Source organism: Panthera onca, chromosome B3 (genome assembly GCF_046562875.1).
Source record: "Panthera onca isolate mPanOnc1 chromosome B3, mPanOnc1 haplotype 2, whole genome shotgun sequence".
NCBI lineage: Eukaryota > Metazoa > Chordata > Mammalia > Carnivora > Felidae > Panthera > Panthera onca.
The window spans coordinates 67,005,597-67,031,496 of record NC_138344.1 but is presented as its reverse complement, the minus strand read 5'-3'; the positions used below and the strand labels follow the sequence as shown (position 1 = coordinate 67,031,496).

Sequence of the window (25,900 nt, the reverse complement as noted above, 5' to 3'; positions counted from 1 at the left end):
CTTCTCATAACCCCAATTCATTCTCTGCCTTTATTTGGATCTTAGTTGGACTGCATCAGTCAGGTTCTTGCCCTCTGGCTTTCTGTTGGGTTTTGCCAGTAAGAGTTCTAGCAGGAGAATAAAAGATGAAAGAGAAGTCAGAATATTTCTTTCCCTGCTTTCTGCCTTCATGCTGTGTGTCTGGCTGTACTTTTCTGCCTTATGGCCCTGCTTCCCTGGCTCTAGCCCTCCCTGAATACTGGTAACACCATTTCCTTGCCTGGGAGGTTTAGGCCTGGGGACATTTTAGGCTTCCCATATTTGCCAGTGTCTGGACACCTCAGTATCCCTTGCTGATTCTTCACTTCTGCACACACCTCTATAAATGATCTTTCCATTGAATTTTAAAAAATGTTTATTTATTTACTTTTGAGAGAGAGAGAAAGAGAGTGCATGCATGAACGGGGAAGGGGCAGAGAGTGAGAATCCTAAGTAGGCTCCATGTTGTCCGTACAGAGTCCAGTGCAGGGCCTGATCCTACAAACTGTGAGATCAGAACCTGAGCCAAAATCAAGAGTCAGACGCTTAACTGACTGAGCCACCCAGGTGTTTCCCTGCTAGCATCTTGAATGATACGTATCTCTTAAGGGAAGAGATTATATATTGATATTTTTTTAGTCCTTGTGTTTAACATGGTAGGCACTTAGTCAATGTTGGATGATTAAGTAGATGGATGGACAGATGAACCTAGTTTGAGTGTTATGAAAGAAAGGAAAGAGAAAATATTTTTAATTATATGAAAATTCTTCACTGATGCAGAATAGGCCTTGTATGTTTCATCTGAGACCATAAGGAAAAAAAGAATTAAGTGATCTCTAAAGAGAAATGGCAATTTAAAAAGTTTTAAAGAATTTTTATTCTGCCAGAGAAAGAGAAACTAATAGAGAAACTTATTTAAATCAAGCCACCGAGTCTACAGCATTGTAAGGGAAATTGTTTCAGAGGATTATCAAATTTATGAAGGCAAATGCATACTGAATTGGGTTAATATGAAATAACCATAACCAAAGGGTGTGGTTATTTTTATACCATTCCTAAGCAGTTAAGATTATTCCATCCATATGTGTCATTAAAAAACTTTTACCAATGATTTTTAAATTTATGTTAATAATCAAGGGCCATTAAGCTGATGTTTGAAAATATTTACAGTGTTAGGCATAAAATACTTCACAACAAACCATACTGTGTTCTAAATTTCAATGTACAAAAAGCGAGGAACGTTGACCCTTTGAAGAAAGACAACTAAGAGGATTTACTATGTTAGGTGACCTCATCTGCAACAGGTAATATTGTAGAAGTCTGGCATTTTTACAACTTACTTTGTGAGGGAAAGGTACCGTATTCTCTCAGATCTTGGCTTGTATCCCTTTGCCACTATAGTATAAAATATCTTAGTGTGCTGGGTTTTAATCGTCAATACAATGCACATCCTGAAGACCATCTGTTTTCATTCTGTAATGTGGGCTAGAGCAGCCTTGCAAATAATTTTCAGAAATTGACTTACTTAGTATTTTTCCTACCTGCCCTCACCTCAGGAGACATATGCTTGAGCAGTAAATTCATAGTCTTTATTACCCCTAGGCCCACATGATTCCTTACAGTGGGCAAGTGAATAAGGGAATATTTGCAAGGCCCGTGTAAAGGTGATGAGGAAGAGCAAAATTTAAGGGAGACTCCAGGTGACTCAAAAACATTTTATTAGTGGAAAAATTATTTGTTTAAATGTATTTTTGTGGAGCCCAATTACAGAGCTAATTTATGTCTTAAGAAATATCTAGGAGTACCTTTTCTTGTCTTAATTGGCAGTTTTACTGGCACAGCGTTGACAACAGCCCTCATTAATAGAACATTCATTGCACTTAAAGAAACGTAAGATGGTATGCTGTGGGGTGTAAAAATACCTCAAACAACTCTGCACCTTCTTCCCAACATTTGCAATCAGTAAAATCAAAAAGTTGAGAGAAATTAATAAAGTGACAGAAACCAATAATATTCAAAAAGAAACTCTAACACTAAAAACCTCAACTTCTTAATTAGGTCCTCTCTTCCATTTTGAACACACGCATGCACAGGCCTACATATATCTTAAAATCAGCATATTCAAGGATATACTCATTTTTACAGACTTGAACTGCTTTACATATCCCCAAAGAGGCCAAGGGTCTAGGAAATTGTTCAGTTAACAGAGAGCCAAGAATTCTTTTAATTAAAAATATTTGTAATCAACCTCCCAAGTGGGTAATAAAATATGTGACTGTGAAACAGGCAAAATAAAAAAATCACAAATCCATTTATTTTCCCCAAATCAAAACATTATATTGAGAAATCTGTTACTCACTCACCTGCCAAGTTCTAAGATTAGAAATCTTTGTTTTTGCTGTAACAGTTGATGCTACTGAAAGCTGCTAAGTCGCTTGAGGAACCTGTTCGCTGTTCTATTTCAGATGTTTCTTCTTCAGTAACTTTTTAATTAAAAGCTTTACAGATCACCCTAAACTTAGAGTCATAAGAACAATGCTTTCAGATTTTTTTCCCTCTTGTGTGTGTACATATGTAATTCTCCAGATCTCTTAAGATATGTACTGTCGTGCAGGCTAAAATAAAGCTACAAGTAACAATCAATGTCTGCCTCAGTTCTCTAATTATCTCATGGATTTCTACCCTTGTATTAATTAGCTTCTCAACTTCTTGACTCTGTGACCATGTAGTTCCTTCTTTCAGTATCATCTGCTCTCAGTATTGTTCATAGTTAAAAAATCAATCAGTCAATCTTTTTCTATAGATTTCATCTGAACACGACTTGACCAGTCACTACAGCCATTAGTCACCATCTCATTAAGACACTACTTCTTTATGCATATTACCATAGTATATTTATTTCTTTGGGATAGAGAGAAATGTAGTAAGGCCCTGATAGTATCATGTGTTAAGAGGTGCCACAAGGCCAGACTCTGCTGAAAACCATTCTTCTTTCTACATGGTGTGGTGTATAAAACTCTTACCATTGGGGGCACTCCATTTAGTTAAGCTGAAGGGGCCAGGACAATTATGTATTCTGATAATGTTACAAGGGAAGTAATCTAATAACACAACAAACTACGCATGCTTGGGGTAACTTGAAACCTCTATAAACAAAATAAAACCCATAACCCTTGCCAGTGGGTTTGGGATCAAACTTAACTTTTCACTGAGTCTTCAAATTCTACAACTTTTCCATTATTTAAGGTACATTCTTCAAAACTCCAGAAAGAAATTCCCAACACACCACCATATAGCTAAGGTTTAAAGAAAGCTCCAAAGATTAAGGAATGTGTGTAAAAGATCTTAAACAACAGAGCTGTTTTTGTTCACTCTCCCCTCCTCTTCCACAAAGAAAAACAAGAACATGGGTGACCTATGAGGATAAGGGAAACAGATCTCCATCTGTAAGCCTGTAAGGGACCATTGAAAACAAGAGTATAAAAAGAAGTTTTAAAAGTTATAAGGAACACATTCAGAGAAGACTTTCAAATAAAAACAAGCAATTAATGAATTGAGTAACAACAGAAATTGAGCATATGCCAAGGCCTGCCAAGGCCTGCTATCTATCTCATGCTTCTTTGGTGAGAGAAATTGCTTTCTTTTACTATGTAACTCTGTCTTGAACTTTGTGACATTTGGAGGAAAGAAAGGTGCTCAGGAAATAGGATTATCATTGCCAGTAGCAGAATGAAGGACTTAGTGGGTTTATTGTTTAGAAACGATTCCAAGTAAGAATTAAAGTTTGTCCGTAAAAAAATAACTTTATACAAAGAGCACATTGTAGCTGCCAATCAATAAACTACATAACATACTAGAATAGCTGCATGGGCAATATGAAATGATATTTTAAGGAGTTTGTTTATATGTGCAAATACAGTTGACTCTTGAACAACACAGGGGTTAGAGACACTGGCCCTTCATGCAGTTGAAAATCCATGTACAATTTTTGACTCCCTGAAAACTACTAAATATCCTACTATTGACTGCAAGCCTTACTGATAGCATGAACAGTTAACACATATGCTGTATATTATATGTATTATATACTCTATTCTTACAATAAAATAAGGTAGAGAAAAGGAAATCATAAGAAGGAGAAAATACATTTATAACACTGTACTGTATTTATCACAAAAAAAATCTGTGTATGAATGGACTCGTGCAGTTCATACCAGTGCTGTTCAAGAGTCTACTATGCTTTTAATCTGGATAATTTAATGAAGTAGTTATGACCCTGGGCACGTTTGATAATCTTACATTTTGTGACTCAGTTTTCTCCATCCTTAAAACAGGAATGACAGAGGACCTACCTCATAATACGTTTTGCTGCTTCTAACTTGTATAATATATATAAAATATCTTGAGCTGTGCCTGTACAAAATAAGCACTAAATAAATATAATTACCAGTCCCTTAAAAAAATTATAAACTACTGTTAAAAAATCTGAATAAGTGCTTCAATTCTCCAGTATACCATAATGATAGACGTTTTGTATGATTGCCTAGGCTAAATAGGCTAAATAATATCCTCCAAAGTTACCCAGGTGGGTCTTAATCTTTGGAACCTGTTAATGTTACTTCATATGGCAAATGGACCTTTGCAGATGTGATTAAAAATCTTGAGATTGTAAGATTTTCCTGAATTATCCAGATGGAATTTAAATGTAATCACAAAGATTTAAAAAAAAATTTTTTTTAATGTTTATTTTTGAGAGAGAGAGAGAGAGAGACAGAATGTGAGCAGAGGAGGGGCAGAGATGGAGGGAGACACAGAATCCGAATCAGGCTCCAGGCTCTGAGCTGTCAGCACAGAGCCTGATGCAGGGCTCAAACCCACAAACCATGAGATCATGACCTGATGCCTAACCTACTGAGCCACCAGGGCATCCCTAATCACAAAGATTCTTATACGAAAGAGGCAGAGGAAGATTTGCATATGGAAGAAGGCAGTGTGATGACTAAAGCAAGATGATATTATATTGCATTAAAGATTAGGGAAGGAGCCACAAGTCAAGGAAGGCAGTTCTTGACACTGGAAAAGTCAGGAAAGAGATTTTCTCCTAGAGCCTCCAGAGGGAGTGTGGTCCTGCTTGACATCTTGATTTTAGCCCCGTGAAACTGATTTTGGACATCTGTCCTCTAGAATTGTAATGTAGTAAATTTTTGTTGGGGGGAGCGGTGGGTGGCTCAGTCGGTTGAGCATCCATCCGACTCTTGATTTTGGCTCAGGTCATGATCCCAGGGTCGTGGGATAGAGCCCTGTGTCTGGCTCCAAGTTGAGCATGGAGCTTCCTTAAGATGATCTCTCTGTCTACCTCTGCCCTTCTCACCTGCTCAAGCTCAAGCTCTCTAAAGTTAAAAAAAAAAAGAAAAAAGAAAGAATAAATTTGTCTTGCATTAAGGCACTAAGCTTGGGGTGATGTTTTTAACACCAGCATAGGAGACTCATATAATGTCATACCATGTTTTGTTTAATGAATTAAATGCATTCATTAGGCATGTATTATGAAGTGAAGTGGTTATGGAAAAGTATGGTTATCCGGTTTAAACAGCTGAAACATGGATCTATTTGCTTGAATTTTACAAACCGGTAAGATTTCTTCAGTCTTTTGTCTCTCTCCCAGTGTCCACACTGGTTTTATTTCAACTATTTAGACAGAGGTATGGGCATTTAGTGGGAGGCCCTTATGGCTTTCTTTCTATGCTTAAGTTACCACTTCAAACGTGTACTCTTTAACTTGCTTATCTCAGGTATGATGCTACTTTTTAGATGGCTGCTTTAATATAGTCCTATAGACCTGCCACATTTTACAAAGCAGGAAGTGGATGGATCAAGCAGTGGTGGTGTGGTAGACAATACTGGCTTTGGAGCCAGGTAAACCCAGGTTTGAATCTGGGTCTATTATGAACTTTTTGACCTTTATCATCTTTGGGCTATAGTTTCCTCCTGTGTAAAAAAGGAATTTTTAAAGTGCCATGTATGGTAAAAAATGGTCTCATTTATATTTGTAAACATATTACAATGTTCCAAGGCCACATTGCCTTTAGTAGAAGGAATTTCAGTCTTTTCCTGGAAGTTCCTCTCATCAAATGTTTCTGAGAATTTTTTTTAAGTGTATTTATTTATTTGAGAGAGAGAGAGAGAATCCCAAGCAAGCTCTGCACTGCCAGCACAGAGCCTGACACGAGGCTCGAACTCACAAAACCATGAGAATGTTTCTGAGAATTTAAGTCCCTACTCACAGCAGCAAATCAGATGGTGCCTTTAGATGAACTTCAAAACTGTTAGCCCCTTAAGAGACTTTGGCATCCACTGGTCCTAGAAGCCCTGGTGTTTCTTCTGCTGTCCTGCTCTTTCTCTGAGACAGGCTGCAATCTACTCTGGTGCCCTCTGAGAAGATCTACACTAAATCCCCAGGAAAAACAATGCCAAGAATGGATTCTTTAGATGAGTGGCCAGATAAAGGTGAATGATGTCCTTTCTTCTATGTTATTTTTTTTTTTTAACGTTTATTTATTTCTGAGGCGGAGAGAGACAGAGCATGAGTGGGGGAGGGTCAGAGACAGAGGGAGACACAGAATCAGAAGCAGGCTCCAGGCTCTGAGCTGGCAGCACAGAGCCCGACTCGGGGCTCAAACTCACAAACCGTGAGATCATGACCTGAGCCTAAGTCGGTCGCTCAACCGACTGAGCCACCCAGGCGCCCCATCTTCTATATTATATTTCAGACATACTCCAAAACAGATAACTGGGCCACAAACCAGCATAGTGGAGATTTTGCGTTTCAGCATTTTTGATTCTCCCACACATGATTGTTGCTCCCTGGGATAATCCCCAGTACTGAATCTGATGAATCCAGAAGGATGATGGCAAGAATTTAAATGCATTGTAGACAAATCCAACAACTATTGGGGGATGTCAGCTTTGTGTAGGAGAGCTTCTTAATCTCTTGTAGATGATGTCAAGAAAGAACTGTGACTTTCTAGGAATTACCCTAGTGTCATTGACGAAGACACAGCACTTAGCCCAGATTAAAAATTTAATCTCAGGGTCTTCTCTGCAGAGAATAAAATTCATTAAATTTGCAGATGTTTTTCTTAGAATTTAACATATTGCAAATCTTCAGAACTTATGTGATCCTTATGAGCCTGGAAGCTACAAGCCAGTAAACTGTCTCAGAAAACATTTCATTTTGAGGAAGAAAAAAAAAAAAAGATGTATCTCGTCTTCTGACAAAATTTTCAAGTCCTATGACTTTCTCACTGAGTCAAACATCTCACTATGGACTAGCCAGATCATACATTTGATGACAAATGATTGCCTATCTAAACCTACTAATAAAGATATTTAGCATTAAATTTTATTTCCATTATGGAATAATCTCTATTGCCTAGTGATTGATCAAATAGAAACAGTATCCCAAGATTTAAGTAGCTGTAACTTTTGGGGATGACACAGTCTCCCCATTACAATGAATACATGCAAAGCCTACAAAATGTGGTATATAATAAATATTAAGAGGCTTTTTTGTGGTCTGTAGATCCAGGTTAAGAACTCCTGAGGCACAGGGGTGCCTGGGTGGCTCAGTCAGTTAAGCATCTGACTTCAGCTCAGGTCATGATCTCATCGTCCGTGAGTTCGAGCCCCATATCAGGCTCTGTGCTGACAGCTCGGAACCTGGAGCCTGTTTCAGATTCTGTGTCTCCCTCTCTCTCTGCCCCTCCCCTGCTCAGGCTCTGTCTCTCTCTGTCTCAAAAATAAATAAAACCATTAAAAAAAAATTAAAAAAAAAGAACTCCTGAAGCACAAAGAATTTCAAATATAATGCAAAATTTTCAGATTGCAACTGTGTGATAACACAGAATTTAGGGGGTCAGGTTGGATTTTTGTTCTATCATGACACTGAGTTGCTCACAGTCAGTTGGGATTGTCTTTAACACATTCGAATGGTAGAGTTGGCCAAAATTAATACTATATATGATTTGATATCACAAATAGAGTTTTAAACAATTCCTGTTTATATTGCATAGTGCATTCACTTGCTAGAGCTGCCGTAAGGAAATACCACGGACTGGGTGGTTTAAACAACACACATTTATTTTCACACAGTTCTGGAGGCTGGATGTCCAAGTTTAAGGTGCTGGCAGGGTTGGTTTCCCCTGAGGCCTCTCTCTGTGGTTTTCAGATGGCTGCATTATTGCTGTTTTTTCATTTGGCCGTCCCTCTAGGTTTGCACCTCTGCTGTCTCTTGATGAGTCCAAATTTCTCTTCTTCGAAGGACACTAGTCAGATTGGATTAGGCCATATGATCTCATTTAACACTGATGACTTTTTTAAAGGCCCTGTGTCCAAATACAGTCATATTCTGAGATAATGGGGTGCTGGGGCCTCACCATATGAATTTTGGGGGAGACACAAATTCAGGCCATAATGCATAGGATCTGAATCTAATTGCCTTTATTTTCTCCTAAAAGTATTATTTCACATGTCCAAATTTTCCTAGATAAATTATCCCTCAGGTTCCTTACATTAGGTAGAAATTACACCTCATTTTCTTAGGTTAACCTGATGTCACTAAAAATGGCGTCATTAATTTGTGGCCCAAAGAAAACAACCATAGACAAAAGGCTTTATAAAGCAAAAATAGAAATAATTGGAATTTGATGAGCTTCTCATGACTTTAAATGTCATCATGAAACAAATAATGTAAATACTTTATATATAGTCTTGAAAAGAGCCTTAATTGTTGTGTGGGCTTTTTATGTAGACGAAACAGTATACAGGTTGTTCTTGGCAATGCAAGGACTGCACAACTGATACCTCAGTTCTTACCACCCTACTGATTTGGTTATGTTACAAACATATCAATAACATATTTGCAAGTCTGCCAGCTGAGGATGGAAATTACAAGGGAAAAAGAATCGGTGGGTTTATATCACAATAGGCTAAAAGATCAAACGTGAGGCATTTATTTAGAAATAATACATGTATTGTTAACTTTCACTGTTAAACTAACCTTCTCAAATAAAGTGTCTTATATTGGTGTGCATGCAGAAATGACAAAAGGTGAATACAAAGAGGGGAAAAATTATACAGCCGAAGCATGGTCACAAATCCAAAGCAAATAAAATTAATATTGGATATTAAAATGGTAAATATTTAGGCAATAAATCTTAACATATCAAGGTTATCAGTGGGTCAAGTTCTACATTTGTGAAAAAGGTATCAGCAAAGAGGCCGGTCTACTTAGTCCTTTTCCCTCACCAAAGATCTTTTTACAAACAAGAAATCAGTATTTTGTGAGAATTGGGCTTTTTTTTCTTCCCATTTTCCAATTTCCAAACCAGTTTTGAGCAATATTAAAGGCATTTAAATTCAGGAAATATGCAAAATATCAACAGAATTTTAACCCTATTGCACAATGCGTCAGATGAACGACGGAAATAATTGCTGTCGGTTTGTACTTTTTTGACCAATAATTCTCTGTATTTCCTGCAAGTAACTTGAGTGATGCAAATGACCTTATTTTTACAGCATGCTTTTATTAAATAGTTTATTATTTTGGCAGACTAATAAAGATTTTGGTATTTGCTTTTATTTGCAATAATATTACCACCACATAAAAAAGGATTTTATGTTCTTTTTGAGGAACAAGGAGGATAAAAGTGGTGATGGATAGCGCAGCTGAGGCATCAGCAATGAGCTGGAAATGAGACACATAAATATGAAAGCAGAGCTAAGAAAATAGAACTGCACCCTTGGCCTTTCTTAAAAGAACATGCACACTTCATGGTTCATTCACACTGTTACAGAAACTCCTTTTGTTTCCAATGAATCAGGGAATGCACGCAGTCTGAAACACTATTCTCACTCATAGCTGACTGACTCCTTCTATTTAATTAGACTCATTCCAGGAAAATATTTCCAAGCTTTCTGAGGATGTTTTGATTTGAGGAAAAAAATAATCAATTGACTGAAAAGTTGGTGGATGGAGGGCTGAAGGGGAAATCAAAACAGACTTCCTATTTTCACCGTTATTTAGCACAGGCACAGAAATGAAAGCATTGCGCACTGTAGCATCTTTAGAGCCGATTGAGCAAATTTGTAGTATTTAAGGATAGTCGACGTAGGTGTCTAGGCAATTGAACGTGTCTTTAAGGGCAAATAATATTCAACATGTGTATGGAAACATTGGACAGACCACATTAGATGGAGGCTTTGGGAATTATGGCATTATGTCTTGCCAGCGATGGTCCGTGTTTATTCAAAAATTATAATTGTTTTCATGTTGCATGTTTTCTGATATAACGTCGGTGTGTGAATTTCGCATGTCAAATATTATATATTTATTGTCAGCAGAGTATGTTTGGCATTAATTTCTATCTTCCTCCATTAATAACTTGTTTCCTCATAGCAGCATCTAATCGTTACCGTGAATGGAAGCAGATTGTGATGAAGAAACCAAAGGGAAGGTGAATCTCTTATCAGGGCCCAAATCTGAATTGGCACATAGTAGCTCTTAGCTCAGTAATATTCATACGTAGAACTATTTTTCTTTGCACATGGAAGTGCAGCCAATAGATGAAAGTAGAAAGAAGTAATATGTTGTGAGCCGAGAAATCCACTGCTTCGTTATCGACATAATTCGAGTCTTACAGAGGGAAAGAGCTCTACCATTTGGACTCTTGTCTCAAAGGCTTACAATAGACATGATTCTGACAAGAGGTTGGTGGTAGCAGAACAGACTTAACAATTAATGGTCTGCCAAGGCTGAGTTCAGAGAATTGCTTTACCCAATGCCAATCATTCATTCCTGGCAGTAGTACTTCACATCTTTCCTGGGATGCCATCCAACCACAGTGGCATCTAAAATATATCGAGCAGTGTTGTTACAGTTGGAGGTGAAATTGAAATTTGCGCCAAACAGAAGTGACAAATTCACATGGCTGAGTGTTGCCTAGCAATCAGGTCCAAGGGGGACGCGGCAATTCTGCCTTTACCCATGGGGGTGCGTAAGGGGGGAAAGAAACATTTACATTAGAGCTTAGGTGGTCTCACAAGTAGAGCCAGGTATATGACAGACTTCCTCTCACTTGCAGGGTGTGAGGGGGTAAGGTATTAGGGCGGCATAGGGAAAGGAGGGCAGCAGCTGAGGTTGGTAGGATAAGCAGCTTTTGAGGCGGAGATTCTCAGCAGTTAACCTGGGGGAGGGGGAGAGCAGCAAGATGCCAAGATGCCAGACACGCTGCAGAAATTCATGGCAATTGGCCATCCTGCTGCCTTTTGACTGCAGGCCTCTGATGCACCTCTGTTCAGCTGACACTTGGCAGCTGTGTGGCTCCAGGGTAAAGGGAGCAAATGGTGGCTTTCTCTTCCCAGAAATCCACCTGGGAGCAAAGCTCCGGGTAGGCAACCAGATTAGGGAAGGGATTAGTGGAAGCAATAGAAGAGTCCAGCTGAAGTTCCTGTCTTGTGTCCTCACTTACTATTTTCCTTTTGGGTTCCCCAGTCCATCTAGTTTGTACTGGTCTTTTCTTTCTCTTGAAGAGTGCTACCCCCTCTCCCCCTGTGCTGTCCTCTAAGGTGTGGCATGATTATCAAATCAATGATTAACCTACCAAACAGCAAGTGGATGTACTCAAATACAACTCTGGGGGAAGAGGCACAGAGGCACAGTTGCTTGCCTGACAGACTTTTCTCAGGTCACAAACTGAGTGAGAGATTGTGTGCAAATAAGTGTTTTTCCACCACTCCCTTATTTGGCAGAAGCATAAATCTGGGCATTTGTAGAGTGGATTTAACTGTATAATGGAGGAATTTATGGAGGTATTACAGCTACCAGGCCATAGATTATTTTCCTCTTTGCCTGCATTTGTTGTTGTTGTTCTTTTTCTCTTGAACCGTCAGGGTCTGCTTTACCTGCTGAGTCTAGTCCTCACTGTTTATGAGAGAAGAGCCAGCCCACTCTCGACTGAGATGGTAGATGCTATCATTTCCGGGAGTGATCCCCCTACTCCATAGGCTTACTCTTAATGAATGTCGGGCTTTAGTGAATTGTCAATGTTGCAAACCTTCAACACCCGTCTATGGTATTTGGCTGAATTTGTATGTAACCTGTTGTTTTCTCAAAGAGACTATGAATTCCTAAGGGCAGGAACCATTTCTTCTAAGTAGAGTCAGATAAGATAAACTCTGAAATGGTGAAATTGCAAAGTGCTATCCAAATTTTAAGGTGTTTTTGTTATTCCTATTGTGTATAGTATGCTGTCCATTTTGCAATAGATGTTCAATAAATAATGGTGGATCAATGGATGGACTGGATAAATGAATGGTTTGATAATGACTGATGAATATATAAAACTATACATGAATTTAGAAGATAATATAGATTATAAAGCTAAACAATAATAACAATAATAATATTATAATACAGTAATAATAACTGTATGGACTGCTCATTTTGTGACATCCTAAATTTTTTGCATAAATTAATTCATTTAGTTCTCACAACAATATCAGGTAGATATTATGATTTAAAGTGAGGGGATTGTTGCTCAGGAATGTTAATCAATTTTCCCAATTGTAAATGAGGAGAACTGCTTTCTAACCGGACTTTAGAAGTAATCTCCATTAATAGCATTAATTGCCTATACATGAAAATGTAAAATTGGGATCTATTCTGTTTGAGTTCTGTCAGCATGAAGAGCTAAAGCATAATGAAGTCGGTGCACTATTGCGGTAGACAGAAGAGTGGCCCTTCAAAAATGACTACATCCTAATCCCTGGAGCCCCTGAATATGCTAGGTTACATGGCAAAGGAGGATTAAGGTTGCAGATGGAATTATGGTTGCTCATCAACTGATGTTGATCTGGGAGAAGGTTAGCCTGCATTATCCAGGTGGGCCCAGTATAATCACATGGATGCTCAAATGGAAGAGGGAGGCACAGGAGTCACTGTTAGAGATATAATGTGAGAAACACTGCCTGGCTGTTACTGGCTTTGAAGATGGAAGTGGACCACGAACCAAGGAATGTGCACTGTCTCTAGATGCTGGAAAAGGCAAGAAAATGGACTTTCCCCTGAGCCCTACCAATGCCTCGCTTTTAACCCTGTGAGACCCATTTTGGACTTCTGACCTTCAAAACTGTAGAATAATAAATTAGTGTTGTATGAAGTCACTAAGTCTGTGGTCATTGTTACAGCAGAAATGGGAAACATAAGGTTTTCAAATTTTTAAGGTTACAGAATGAATTTTGATTCCTTACTAATTCATCACTGAAGGTTAGTGACATAACTTCCAAGAGTTAAAAGTTGGAAGGATTAAAAGTGGGAAGAGTTCAAAGCTGGAAGCGGGGGCGCCTGAGTGTCTCAGTGATTAAGCATCTGACTTTGGCTCAGGTCAAGATCTCGAGGTTCGGGAGTTCAAGGAGCACCCTGCCATCAGGCTGGGAGCCTGGAGCCTGCTTCCGATTCCTGTGTCTCCCTCTTTCTCTGTCCCTCCCCCACTCGCATTCTGTCTCTCTCTCTCTCTCTCTCAAAAATAAATAAATATTTAAAACAAATTTTTTTAAGTTAGGGGGGGTGCCTGGGTAGCTCAGTTGGTTGAGTGTCCAACTTCACTCAGGGCATGATCTCAAGTTTCGTTGGTTGGAGCCCCACGTCGGCCTCTGTGCTGACAGTGTGGGGCCTGGAGACTGGCTTCAGATTCTGTCTCCCTCTTTCTGCCCCTCCCCTGCTCGCTCTCTGTCTCTGTCTCTCTCTCTCAAAAACAAACATTAAAAAAATTTTTAAAAAAAGTTGGAAGTCTTGGCCTCACTTAGCTTCATTATTAAACTCATTTTCAGGGGCACCTGGGTGGCTCTGTCAGTTAAGCATCGGATTCTTGGTTTTGGCTCAGGTCATGATCTCATGGTTGGTGGGTTTGAGCCCCATGTCAGGCTCTGCACTGACAGCAGCAGGCCTGCTTGGATTCTGTCTCCCTCTCTCTCCTGACCTCCCTGCTCGCACTCTCTCTCTCAAAATAAATAAATAAACTCAAAAGAAACCTTAGGTTTATTTTCATTTGAACTATGTACAAAGCAGATCTTTCCACTTAACATTCTATAATTCTTTACCATTTTTCTTCTCTAAAACAACATTTTAATCATATTATGATATTTAAAATTAGAAACCTGGTCATCCAAAATTACCCAGGAAAGAGAGACACGAATTTCTATGGACCTTAATGGAAATTTTCTGTCTTGTTGCTTCACCTTCCTTGCTCTCTTTGTCTTTGTTCTTCTTTTTCATCTACTTCCACCTGTCCTCTGTTAAATCTCAAAACAATGATCCTCTCAAACCTGATAAATCTCTGGCTAAAGATCCAAAGAATGCATCCTTTTTCACTTGTTAAGTCTCAGAATCCTAGTGTTTTTTTAGTCTTATTTTCCCCTTTAATAATAGTCATAATAATAATAATAATAATAATAGATGATATTAATATCATTTAATAATATTAAGCACGTTCTTTGTGCCATTATTTTGATAAATGCTTTACATAGGTTGTTTAATCCTCATAAAACTCTAAGAGGTAAACACTTTTATTATTTCTGTTTTTCAGATAAGAAAAGTGAGGCATAGAAGGGTTTAGAAATTTGCCCTAGTCCCTGAACTCAAAAGTGGAAGAGCTGAGATTCAAATCCAGAGGATGGCCCACCTTCAGGTGACATCTTCACCTTACACTCTGCTGCCTTGTTTGCTGTCACCCTGGTAGCAGCTGCTGGTCCCGAGCTAGGCTAGAAGTACTTGAATTATTCACAGTGCTTAAGATAACAAAAGATAACAGCACTTAAGTGCTCAGTCCTGAGGATAGCCCTGGGTGGTCAAGAAATAAACCAAATAAACATGGAGGAGGTAGAAATGCTGGTTATCCATATCAGAAAGTAGACCCTGAGCATATCAAGGAAGGGCCCTTGACTTATTTAATTTCATATTTTGAGCATTGAGCATCATGTTCAGTGTATAGTGTTTCACCAGGAATTCTAAATCAGTTTCTGGACTACCGGGAAAGTGTTGATAGTATTGGAGAATCCACGTGTTTTACAGTCACTAGTCTCAACTGTCAAGGGAAATTATCCATCTACAATGATAAGGCTGCAATGTAGATAGATAAATCCATCGACAAAGATGAATTTCTTGTTTGTTGGCTTCTACCAGTTTAGTAAGATTATATATTGGTTTCTTCATGATGACCAGAAGCTTTGATTAACAGAGGTATACGTATAATAAAATGGGAAACCAAATATGGCTAAAAATGAATTTCGTTTGATAAACAAAATGTTTCAAAACACACGGTTCATGGAGTGTAATGAATTGTGAAAGCTTTACTTAATGCTGATGATGCAGACAGGCTGATCCCGAGAAGCCAGGGGAGGATCCTATAGGACCAACCAAGAGGGTCCTTGGCTTCATGTGGGATGGAAATCAAACACAAGTCAGAAAACATGAAAACAGAGTTTCCTGAATAGTATAAGTGACAGGTAAAGAACAGCAGATGGAGTGTCTTGGAGACTCAGAAAGGAAAGGAGAATGAGTCTTGCTGCTTGGATTACAGATGTATATTAGAAAGGGGTCTAGGGTACTGTTCCTTTGGGAATCCAGGGCAGGGTCTGATCAAAGGTGAGTGTCAGGTGAACAATAGGTGTTATTCCGTAAATTACCAGAGGTAGCGGGTATTGATGCCCGTGTATGATGGAGGTTTGTTTGAACTAATGTCCTGCAACCTGTTTGGGATCTGGCTCTTCTTGGATGTTATTAGGTGTTTGGGGCCTAGGACAAAGGTCAGAGATTGATTAACTTTCTTGCTTCCCCTTTGAAATGGGAACATAGCTTCTATGACTTACTCAGAGGCAAAATATGGATCATGAATAAATGGAGCCTGGCAGAAAAACAGCAGAGATGGAAGCTTTCTAAAACGGAGTCCCTTCACTTTCTGAAACTACCTTAGTGGAAACATCGAGAACCACAAATACTAGTGTTAATTACGAAAGAGTGAATGGGTTCAAGTCCTATGTTTCCAAATATCCGCATCATACCTGATGCTTCTCTTAATGAATTACTTCTAGTTATCATACTTTAGTGCTAATTAGCTGATCAGCTCAACTTCTGTGACCAGTGATATGTAGCTGAGCTCGGGCCACACAGAAGGACTACAAGTTTTAATTACAGGGAAAGTAATTTTCTAGGAAGAGCAACAAAAGTTTATCTACTAGGAAGTATTAAGGGACCAGTACCTTTTGGATTGGGTGGGTAGGCATGGAAGAGAGTAATATAAAGAGGAGAAAAGTATTGAAAGGAGATGAGACATAGAGCTAGAGACATTGTCTACTGTATAATTTGCCTATTCCTGGCACTTTTTTTGAAACTATGGTGCTTTTCTATTTGTTTATTTTGAGAGACAGCGTGAGTGGGGGAGGGACAGAGAAGAGAGGGAGAGAGAGAATCCCAGGCAGGCTCCATGCTGACAGCTGAAATCAAGAGTGGTACACTTCACCAACTGAGCCACCCAGGCACCTCACCTATTCCTGGCACTGTTAACCCAACAAGAGCAATTAATAAATAATTTCTGAACCTCTATTGTAAAGATATGTGCTATACAAAATATGGTTCTTTGTCCTCAAGGGGACATGAGACATACATACAGAGCTGGTGAGGAGAGAGAGGGAGGCACTTCATCTAAGCCTGTGAAAACATAAGTAGTAACATAAAATAAAGCATAATTTTATCTAACAGTACAGTAGATACCATGAGGTAGTACCAAAAAAATTAACCAGGGACAGGAAAGGATGCAAAAATTAGGGGAGGGAGCCATCATTATTGCCTCTGGAATCAGGAGGTTCAGAGCCAATATACTGAGATATGGAGGGGGAATCCATCTGATTTGCCCAGTGTTCCTTGACCTGGACCACACTGGATTACTCTTTTTTTTTCCCCCACATTTATTCATTTTTGAGAGACAGAGAGAGACAGAGCACAAGGTGGGGAAGAGCAGAGAGAGAGGGAGACACAGAATCAGAAGCAGGCTCCAGGCTCTGAGCTGTCAGTACAGAGCCCAACTCGGGGCTCAAACTCATGAGCTGTGAGATCATGACCTGAATCGAAGTCGGATGCCTAACTGACAGAGCCACCCAGGTGCCCCTAGGTTACTCTTACTAAAAAAGATTTCTTTCACTCTCCTCTTAATAGAAGACAGCAGGTGAAGCTCAAGGGACCTCTTTTTCCTTTTCATGACAACCCTAGTATCCCCAACCTGGGTGGTAAATGGTTTAGCACTAATCAGAGTGCTGGACCCATGGATCCACTTGATAAATACCTGCTAATTGCATGGTAAAGCATAAAAAACATTTAACTTGGAGAAGATCTCACTAAATGTCCACTTTACCACTGCCTAGCAGTATGAGCTTGGGTTAGCTATAAATTGATTTTTATTTTCCTTATCTGTATAATAGGACAGCTAACTTCCACAGCAAAAGGTTAAGAAAACCACAAGCATAACTGAAATAACATGTAAACATATCTGATACCTGTTAGACACTCAAATATTGACGATAAATTGAAAAGTGTCCATATGGGTATAGACAGTTGGAAGCTGATATCTGAACTCTGAGTGGGGAGTTGTGTGGTATTTAGAAATTGGATTCTGCTGGTCTTCAATTTTCTTATGAAAGCATTGAGCAAGTGGATTTGGAAGGTCATGGAAATTATAATGGTCTTTATTTCTCAGAAGCAAGATATTAATGAATTCTTTCTAGGCCCCAAAGCACTGATATAATATTGAATACAGAAACAATGAAAAGCTTGGAGCACCTGGGTAGCTCAGTCAGTTAAGTGTCAGATTCTTGATCTCAGCTCAGGTCATCATGATCTCACAGTTGTTTAGTTCGAGCCCCTCATCAGGCTCCGTGCTGACAATACAGAGCCTGCTTGGGATTCTCTCTCTTTCCTCCTCTTTCTCTCTGCCCCTTTAAAGATCTGCACAGATATTTAAAGTAGAGGCTCAGAAATTACTTATTAATTGCTCTTGTTGGGTTAACAATGCCAGTAATAGGTCAGGTGCCTGGGTGGCTCAGTTGGTGAAGTGTCCCACTCTTGATTTCAGCTGTCAGCATGGAGCCTGCTTGGGATGCTCTCTGTCCCTCCCCCACTCATGCTCTCTCTCAAAATAAATAAATAAACACAATAGAGTATGTTTTCTCTCTCTCTCTCTCTCTCTCTCTCTCTCTCAATATAAATAAAGTTTTAAAAATTAAAAAAAAAGAAGAAGAAATAATGGAAAACTCATTACTAACTAAAAAGACATTTGTCTGCCTCATTGGGCTTTTGCTGCTTATGGCTTGGATATATATCAGTTGGTGCCAGTCGGTAATGACATATTGGATGGCAAAAACAAAAAGTAGTGAACATTTTATTAAGCCAAATTATTCTGTTTGGTAAGAAACTACATCTTATTCAGGGATTCTTCCTACTGCTTTGGTATCAAATTGCCTTTTCATGATAGGGTGGCAATAAAGGATAGTAATTGTTTATTCAGATTACCTTTCCTGGGAAAATGAAAAGTTGGCAACTCTATGTCAGTTTCCCAATTGTTTTTTATTGTTGATTAATTTTCAGGTTCATAAAATTTGAAAGTCTAGAAATCACTGACCTAGAGCACCCACCAATAAATAGTTTTTATTTTTATCATTAGCATTGACATTATCACTAACAATGTTGAGAATAAACTTTCTGAAAGGAATGTTCATTGAAGAGTACCAAGTTTTTTAAAGCCTCACTAGCCTTTCTCAGCATCAAAGCTTAAAAACACATCCTCCCCACCCCCTCCTCCACCCCCCCCCCCAACTCTGAGGAGAAAAAGATATAAGAAAGAAGGGGCAAGAGTCAGATTTTTTTCTACTCCAGTGGGAGCCTACTGACTGAAATATTTACAAGTGTGGAAATGGCACAGAGGAAACCCACTTACTGCTGGAGAGGAAGGTCGAATCAGGCATGCGGCCTCCTCCGCGAGCCAGCTCAGGGGGCTCCTCTGCCCTGACCTCGCTCCAGGCAAGTAGCTATCAGGCCTGTTTGGGGTAAGTGATACAAAGAAGATAAAACACCAACAACAGCTTTAATGTCAGAGCTGCTGCCTGAGTTGCCACTTTCCCAGCAGAATAATACAGTCATGTTTTTGAGGATATTTTAACAGGTATATTAGAAAAACTGAAGGAAGTAATTCTATAGAAGTTTAAAGGTCATGCATAAATGATAGATTTTAAGACCATAGTAAAGGCTTGGTTTTGACCACCTTCTGACTGACTTTTGAAAACATTTCCATGTAAATTAATCAACTTGTATAATGACTAGAGATATTTTCTAACTAAAGAACTCAGTCATGAAATTGTTAATCTATAAATGATTTATCAAATGTAAAAAACTGCTATTGTTGCTACTATTTTTCTTACTGATCAGCAATTTTTTGTCTTCTTATTGTCTCTCTCTGGAATTTGACTTGAAAAATAATGTTTATTTGTATACAGTAGCCTTGAATGTGACTTGAGTTATATCAGACCTGTTGTTCAGACATATTGACATTAAGAGAAACAAAGGGAATCCAGACCTGACTTTAAGAGCTCACCATATTAATTTGTTATCAGAACCAAGAGCGCGTATTTAGAAATTCAGTTTGCTTATACTATATCAGGCCCCACTGACAGCACTAGATAATTATTTAGTCTGAACATAGATTCATATGTGAGGTAGCATGCCAAACAACTTCGTGTCAATCGATGACAGGAATGGTTGCAATAATACAAGTAGATTCAACAACAGCATGATAATATCGTAGAAATGTATATTCCCTAGAGAAAGAACATGCTATCCAACATGGTGGCATTATCTGGTCCTCAGTTAAGGTTTGATAGCTTATTGGTCAGGGAAGCATCCCACCCTTTGACCTCTTCTGAGTTGAGAATTATTGTGATTCTATTTATCTGTTCAAAGTACACAAAGGAGTTTTAGCTCTGTCCCATTTTTATACATCACTTGTGACTGGGTAGCCAGTGTTAAAGCATATAAAACTTGCATCAGAATGCTATGAATGCATGTACCTGTCTTCTTCAGGTTTATTCTGACTCTGTGTGTGTGTGTTTGGGAGTGTTGGAAGGGAAGGTAATAAGTATAGCCAGGTATAGTTTGACAAAACACTTGAATGTCATAAAGAAAAATTTAGTGTTTTTCTCTTTTAAACCAATAAAAGACCACACATGTAATTCATCTATTACAAGGTGAATTGACTTCAGAAATGTTTTACTTTTGACTTTTAAAATTATTCTTAAATTCTTTTCCTATCCTCATATGCCTGTAATTTTTAAAGATACTTACTCATCAGTAAGAGTGGATCTCCAGGTATGTGTTTGTAAAGAAAGGGTGGGAAAAGGTGGCATGTGATCTTATCATCTCTCTACCTTTAGATTTACTGAAAAATCCCTTAAAAGGCATCATATTAGGTTTCAATCACATGATCAACAAAATTCAAAAATGAAAAATTTTGGGGTGCCTGGGTGGCTCAGTTGATTAAGTGACTGACTTTGGCTCAAGTCATGATCTCATAGTTGGTTGTTTCGAGCCCCACGTCAGGGCTCTGGGCTGGTAGCTCAGAGCCTGGAGCCTGCTTCGGATTCTGTGTCTCCTTCTCTCTCTGCTTCTCCCCCACTCATGCTCTCTCTGTCTCCCAAAAATAAATAAAAATCTTTAAAAAATTTTTTTAAAAATGGAAACATTTTCATAATTGTTTCAACACTAGAACATTGTGGTCTAAAGAATGTTTATGAACTCATGCTACCTCAAGAACATGGGTGAGGTATGGTAATTCATGTGTGGTTCCCTGACAAAGTCATACAAGGTAGGATTTTCACTTAGAGACTTTCAGACAAGAAGTTCTAGAGAATGAATACATAGTCTGCCTCTAAATCAATTTCCTTTGGAATCAATATGTGTTCTTCTGGGAATGTGGAGGCAGGTATACACTACGTTAGCATGCAGGATTTGAATGGACCACTCTGAGAACAAGCTTTATGTTTATATGTAAGAATGTGTGTGTGTATACACACACATGTTTAATAGTCTAATAAAAAAGAATCCATAGACCTGTATTCAAGCACAAGTGCACATATTCATATTTTATGCTCAAGCACAATTCTGACATTATTGACACTTTGCATTGGAATAGGACAAGCTGGTGTCACCAAACAGGAAAATTAATTCACTCAATCCTTAGTATGCTCACGGAAGCCATACAATTCATTATGAGCACATTGCCAATACAAAGACAAACAAACAGTATGTGTATCCTATTTGATCTAAATCATAGCAGGGAGCTGATCTGGTAGAAAATATAGTGCATCCAGCCTTGAGCATTCTGAGCTGTACTCATGAATTACTTACTGTATAACTGGGTTCCACTCTAGTTTCACATAATTTACACAAGGTTATTATACATTGTGCCTCTTCCCAAATCAGCTATCTCCATAAGAGGCTCATGCATTATGGAGCCAGGGGAGCACTCAGGACCAGTCCAAGAATGCTGTGTCCATGGGGGAAAAGACAAAGTAAAAATCACTCCCTACCTAAATGCACAAAGAGTGTTGGTCTCTAAACATCAGATGTTCCTGAAACCCCACCTATGAAAAATCTAATGGCTGATCTCAAGAACTATGTCGCTGAGTTTGGATAGATAATTTAAGCTGTCATGAAGTTGGGCAGCCTGGCCTGTTAAATCTTTTGTGAGCTTGTTGCTTCTCCAAAAACTCCCTACAGTGTCTAACACAAAAAAACACAGTTTATTGAGCATCAGAGAAGGTTGTTTTCCACTGACCCCTATTACATTACTCAGACAAATATAAGAATTAAGGTAAATGAAAGGGAAAAAAGTAAAACCCTAGAGGTCTAAAAGTTCTTTGTTCAGACAAGATTTTTTTTTTATTTTAATTTGGATATTGTAGCACTCATTCATGAATCCTCTGCTTTTAATTTTCAGTATGACTTTAGTGGTATTTTCCATGTTAGAAAACTATATTCTTAAAACTATTTGGAAGGGAAGTTTTGAATTTTACAGTATACCAAGCTAACCATTTGAAAAATGAAATGTTCAGTTAGTGCCACTCTGGTCAATGAGCATGTTTCTTAAAAACTAAAACAAGATATTTCTTATGGAAACTAGATATAAACTCTATTAACAGATGGATTTTATATATTTTTTCATTCTTGTATTGTTAGTGACTAGACTGTATGTAGTAAGCATTCAATACATATTTATTGAAAGGGGAAAGAAATCAATGCATATGATGTGTCAGAACACAGTTCTGGGAAGATGGTATTTTTATCACAGTGGAGTTTATTTCTCTATGTGTGTTTGCTCAGAAATCCAGAGGACTCTACTTAAAGCAAGTTCTAATAAAGGATATACTGCTATCTATTCTGATCTGATATCCATGTATGGTCAGAGCATGGTCAAAGGAGGTCTGTTAGGGATGTATTTACATTCAAATAATAGAAAACTGCCACAGTGGCCCTGGCAGGAGGGGCTTTGTCTTCTGGGACAAGAAGTTTGGGAGTAAGCAATCCAGGATTGGTGTGGCAACTCAATAATGCCACCAAAGAACCTATTTTTCCATTTTTCTGTCCTGCCAGATGTAGTTTGTAGGCATTTGCCCTCAAGCTTGGCATCTTATGATTCTAAGAAAGATGCTTGCTTTGGGCGCTGGGGTGGCTCAGTTGGTTAGGCATCTGATTTGGCTCAGGTCATGATCTCACAGTTCATGAGTTCAAGTCCTGCATTGGGTGAGCTTGACCCCCGATTCAGGTGAGTCTTCATTCTCTCTCTCTCTCCCTCTCTCTCTCTCTCTCTCTCTCTGCCCCTTGCTCACTTGCACCCTCTCTCTCAAAAAAAAAAAAAAAAAAAAAAAAAAAAAAAAGAAAGATAAAGAGAAAGAAAAAAGGAAAGAAAGAAGAAAGATGCTTGCTACCATGTCTTAACGCTAATATTTCACCAAACAAGAAGGAAAGATAAAGGAGTAAAGAGGGAGTCAGGAATGGATGGAGATTCTACCAGGAAAGCAGTAGCTTTCTCATCAATCCCAGCAGATGTCTGCTTACGTTTCATAGAGCAGGACTGTGCCACGTGATTAGCATGCCACAGAAGTTGGGAAAGCAAATGTTTTTAACTGGACAGTTTGCTACATCTCCAAGAAGTCAGGGTCCTATTGAGAAGCAGAAGTGAAAAAGGATATTGGGTGGCAATTAGCCATGTCTGCCCTGGGGCTGAATTTAGGAAATTAATTTGTCAGAACATAAAATCTGAGCAAGGCATCTCTGATCTCAGTTTTCTAAAAAATAAGTTCAGACCAGAGTAGTTCTATGAGAGAACAATTTGTTTTTTGTTTTTGTTTTTTTTCATGATTGAGTTAATTTGGACCTTGTATTCATAAATAATTGAACTAATAGGTGAAGATTTCTTGATGGATTTTCATCCTGTATTTGTGGCTTAGAATAAAAAACTTACTGCCTTTGTACTGCCTGAACTTAGGATCTTCTGTTCTCTGGATCAATGTTTTCCTTATTTCTCCTTTCAAAACCATTTTTCTTAAATAGGAGAAGAGTATGGTAAGGAAATTCATACCAAAATGTGAATGGTTGACAGTGTCTTTCTATATGGGAGGCTATTTGAAGTTTAATGGGATACTTGCCCAAAGGTCCATCTCTTATTCAGAAAGGGCTGAAAGAGTGGCCAAGAAAAACATTTTTGAACAGAGGAATCTTACCTTTAGCTATGTAGTCACCCAGGTGGGCAGTTGTCTTACTTATCTAAGTATAGGACCTTGTTTTCATTTTCCAAGAGTGGTAAAAAAAAAAGTGGTAATAATTGTCCTCTCTTTAATGCTTTGACAGTGTGTCAATGGACAATGATTTCTTTAGCAAATGACCTATATGAATCATGTTAGTCCATGGTTCTTTGTTCATAGAAATACAAGCAGTTTAGTAGTAGTCAGGAATTAGAGATGTTAAAATCTTTTGGGGCTTCTGGGTGTCTCAGTCGGTTAAGCATCTGACTTCGCTCAGGTCATGATCTCACAGTTTGTGAGATTGAGCCCTGTGTCAGGCTCTGTCCTGACAGCTCAGGGCCTGGACCCTGCTTTAGATTCTGTGCCTCCCTCTCTCTCTGCCCCTTCCCCACTCATGCTGTCTCTCTCTCTCTCTCTTTCAAAAATAAATAATAAAACATTACAAATTTTTTGAAAATCTTTAATAAAGTTTTAGCCCTTTCTTGGATTTATGATTTTTTTCATTTCAATATTTTTTCATTTCATTCTTTCAATACAAGGCAAACCTTTTATTAATAAGATATAGGGAGATATTTGGTAGAAAGGTATAAATGTAAACTGATCCTTTATAAATTTAAGAAAACTAGAAAGAGAGGATGAAATATGTCATTTATGAGTAAAACAATGGAAACTATTGTCACAAGTGTTCATATGTGTTGTATGTGCACCCAGTAAGTCTTTATAGTCTTTAAACAGTTTGTCTTTCACCTACAAACCACACAGCCTTATCATGTATTTACTGCTCACAACCCTGCTTGCTCTTATAGTTTCCTTCTTTGAAGCCTTATCATTCTTGGAGAAGAAGCCTTATGGGAAATAGTCATTGACTTCTTGTTGAAGCAGTGTTGTTTCTGCATGGGAGCCAGGCTCAGGGAATATAGCTACTGATGCCAGAAGAACTTCCTTAATTTTACAAGAAGGACTCTGAGTGACCCTTACACCTCAGTTGTACGAGCAGAAACTCTCATTCTAAGGTTTCGTAGAAATGGACACAGCCATCTCTTTACTCATAGCTAGGAAATCTTGCCCTTGGAGAATCGGAACCTAGGCTCTAGGTATATCTGTACAAGAGACATCTAAACAGGCTTTATCTCGACTATTATTTGCTCTAGGACACTCATTGACCCCCATCCTATTATCTCCCATGCAGGCCTCCTTCTAAGGCCTCGTGGGGCCTTTCTTTCTGCTGGACTATACAGCGGCTTCAAACTTTCTGTTCTCAGACGGGAAAAGGGAATGAGGATGTGGAGAAGAAATGTGAATGGATCTTTTTTCAATAATTGTCAAAGGACAAGAATATTAGAAAAGGATTTTTTTTTTTTTTTTTTTTTTTTTTTTTGCCCACACATGGAGCGCATTGTCGCTAGCTGTTCAAAAAAATAAGCTTCTCAGTGTCAGAGAATCCTATCCCTCAGGAATGCCACAAGAATAGCCCCAATTAGCAGAATGTAATTACTTGAGTGGGAATCATATACTTAATGATGAACCTCTCCTCCCAAATGGCATGAGTTCTTGAATAATTTAGAAGGCAAGAACAATTCAATAAAAGAGAACCTTCTTTAGAGTTAGAGGATGTTTGTGCCCATGTTTGTGCACATATATTGTAAGGGAGAGTTAGAGCTTGAGTAGTTTAACTAGTTTAACATGGAACAGTTGATATTTTCAATCTATAAAGAGTTCATTTAAATACATAGAGTGACATCAAGACCCCAGATAGGTAAATGGACTAAGTTTATAAAGAGGCAGCTTATCCAGGAGAAAATGAACCTAGTAAACAAGAAAACTGTACACCTTCATGAGGAATCCAAGACAAATATTAAATATTAAATATTTAAATATTAAATATTAAAACAACAATACAGGCCCATTTGGTATCTTTTAAACTAAGTAAAACTTTAAAAGTATTACATGATGCTGGTGAGATTGTGGGGAAGCCAGTATATGT

The 25,900-nt window shown here is 38.4% G+C and overlaps 1 long non-coding RNA gene across 2 annotated transcripts in view; it reads left to right on the top strand.

The window, feature by feature from the left end:
• LOC144616682 (uncharacterized) overlaps positions 1-25,900 on the top strand; it is a 77,821-nt gene that overhangs the window by 19,265 nt on the left and 32,656 nt on the right. The window contains exon 3 of one of the 2 annotated variants that reach the window (XR_013556244.2): positions 12,749-13,244. The exons of the other annotated variant lie outside the window; for it this stretch is intronic. This is a non-coding gene — a long non-coding RNA (uncharacterized LOC144616682). Of the gene's footprint in view, positions 1-12,748; positions 13,245-25,900 lie in introns of those variants that run through there. 2 annotated transcript variants of the gene reach the window in all.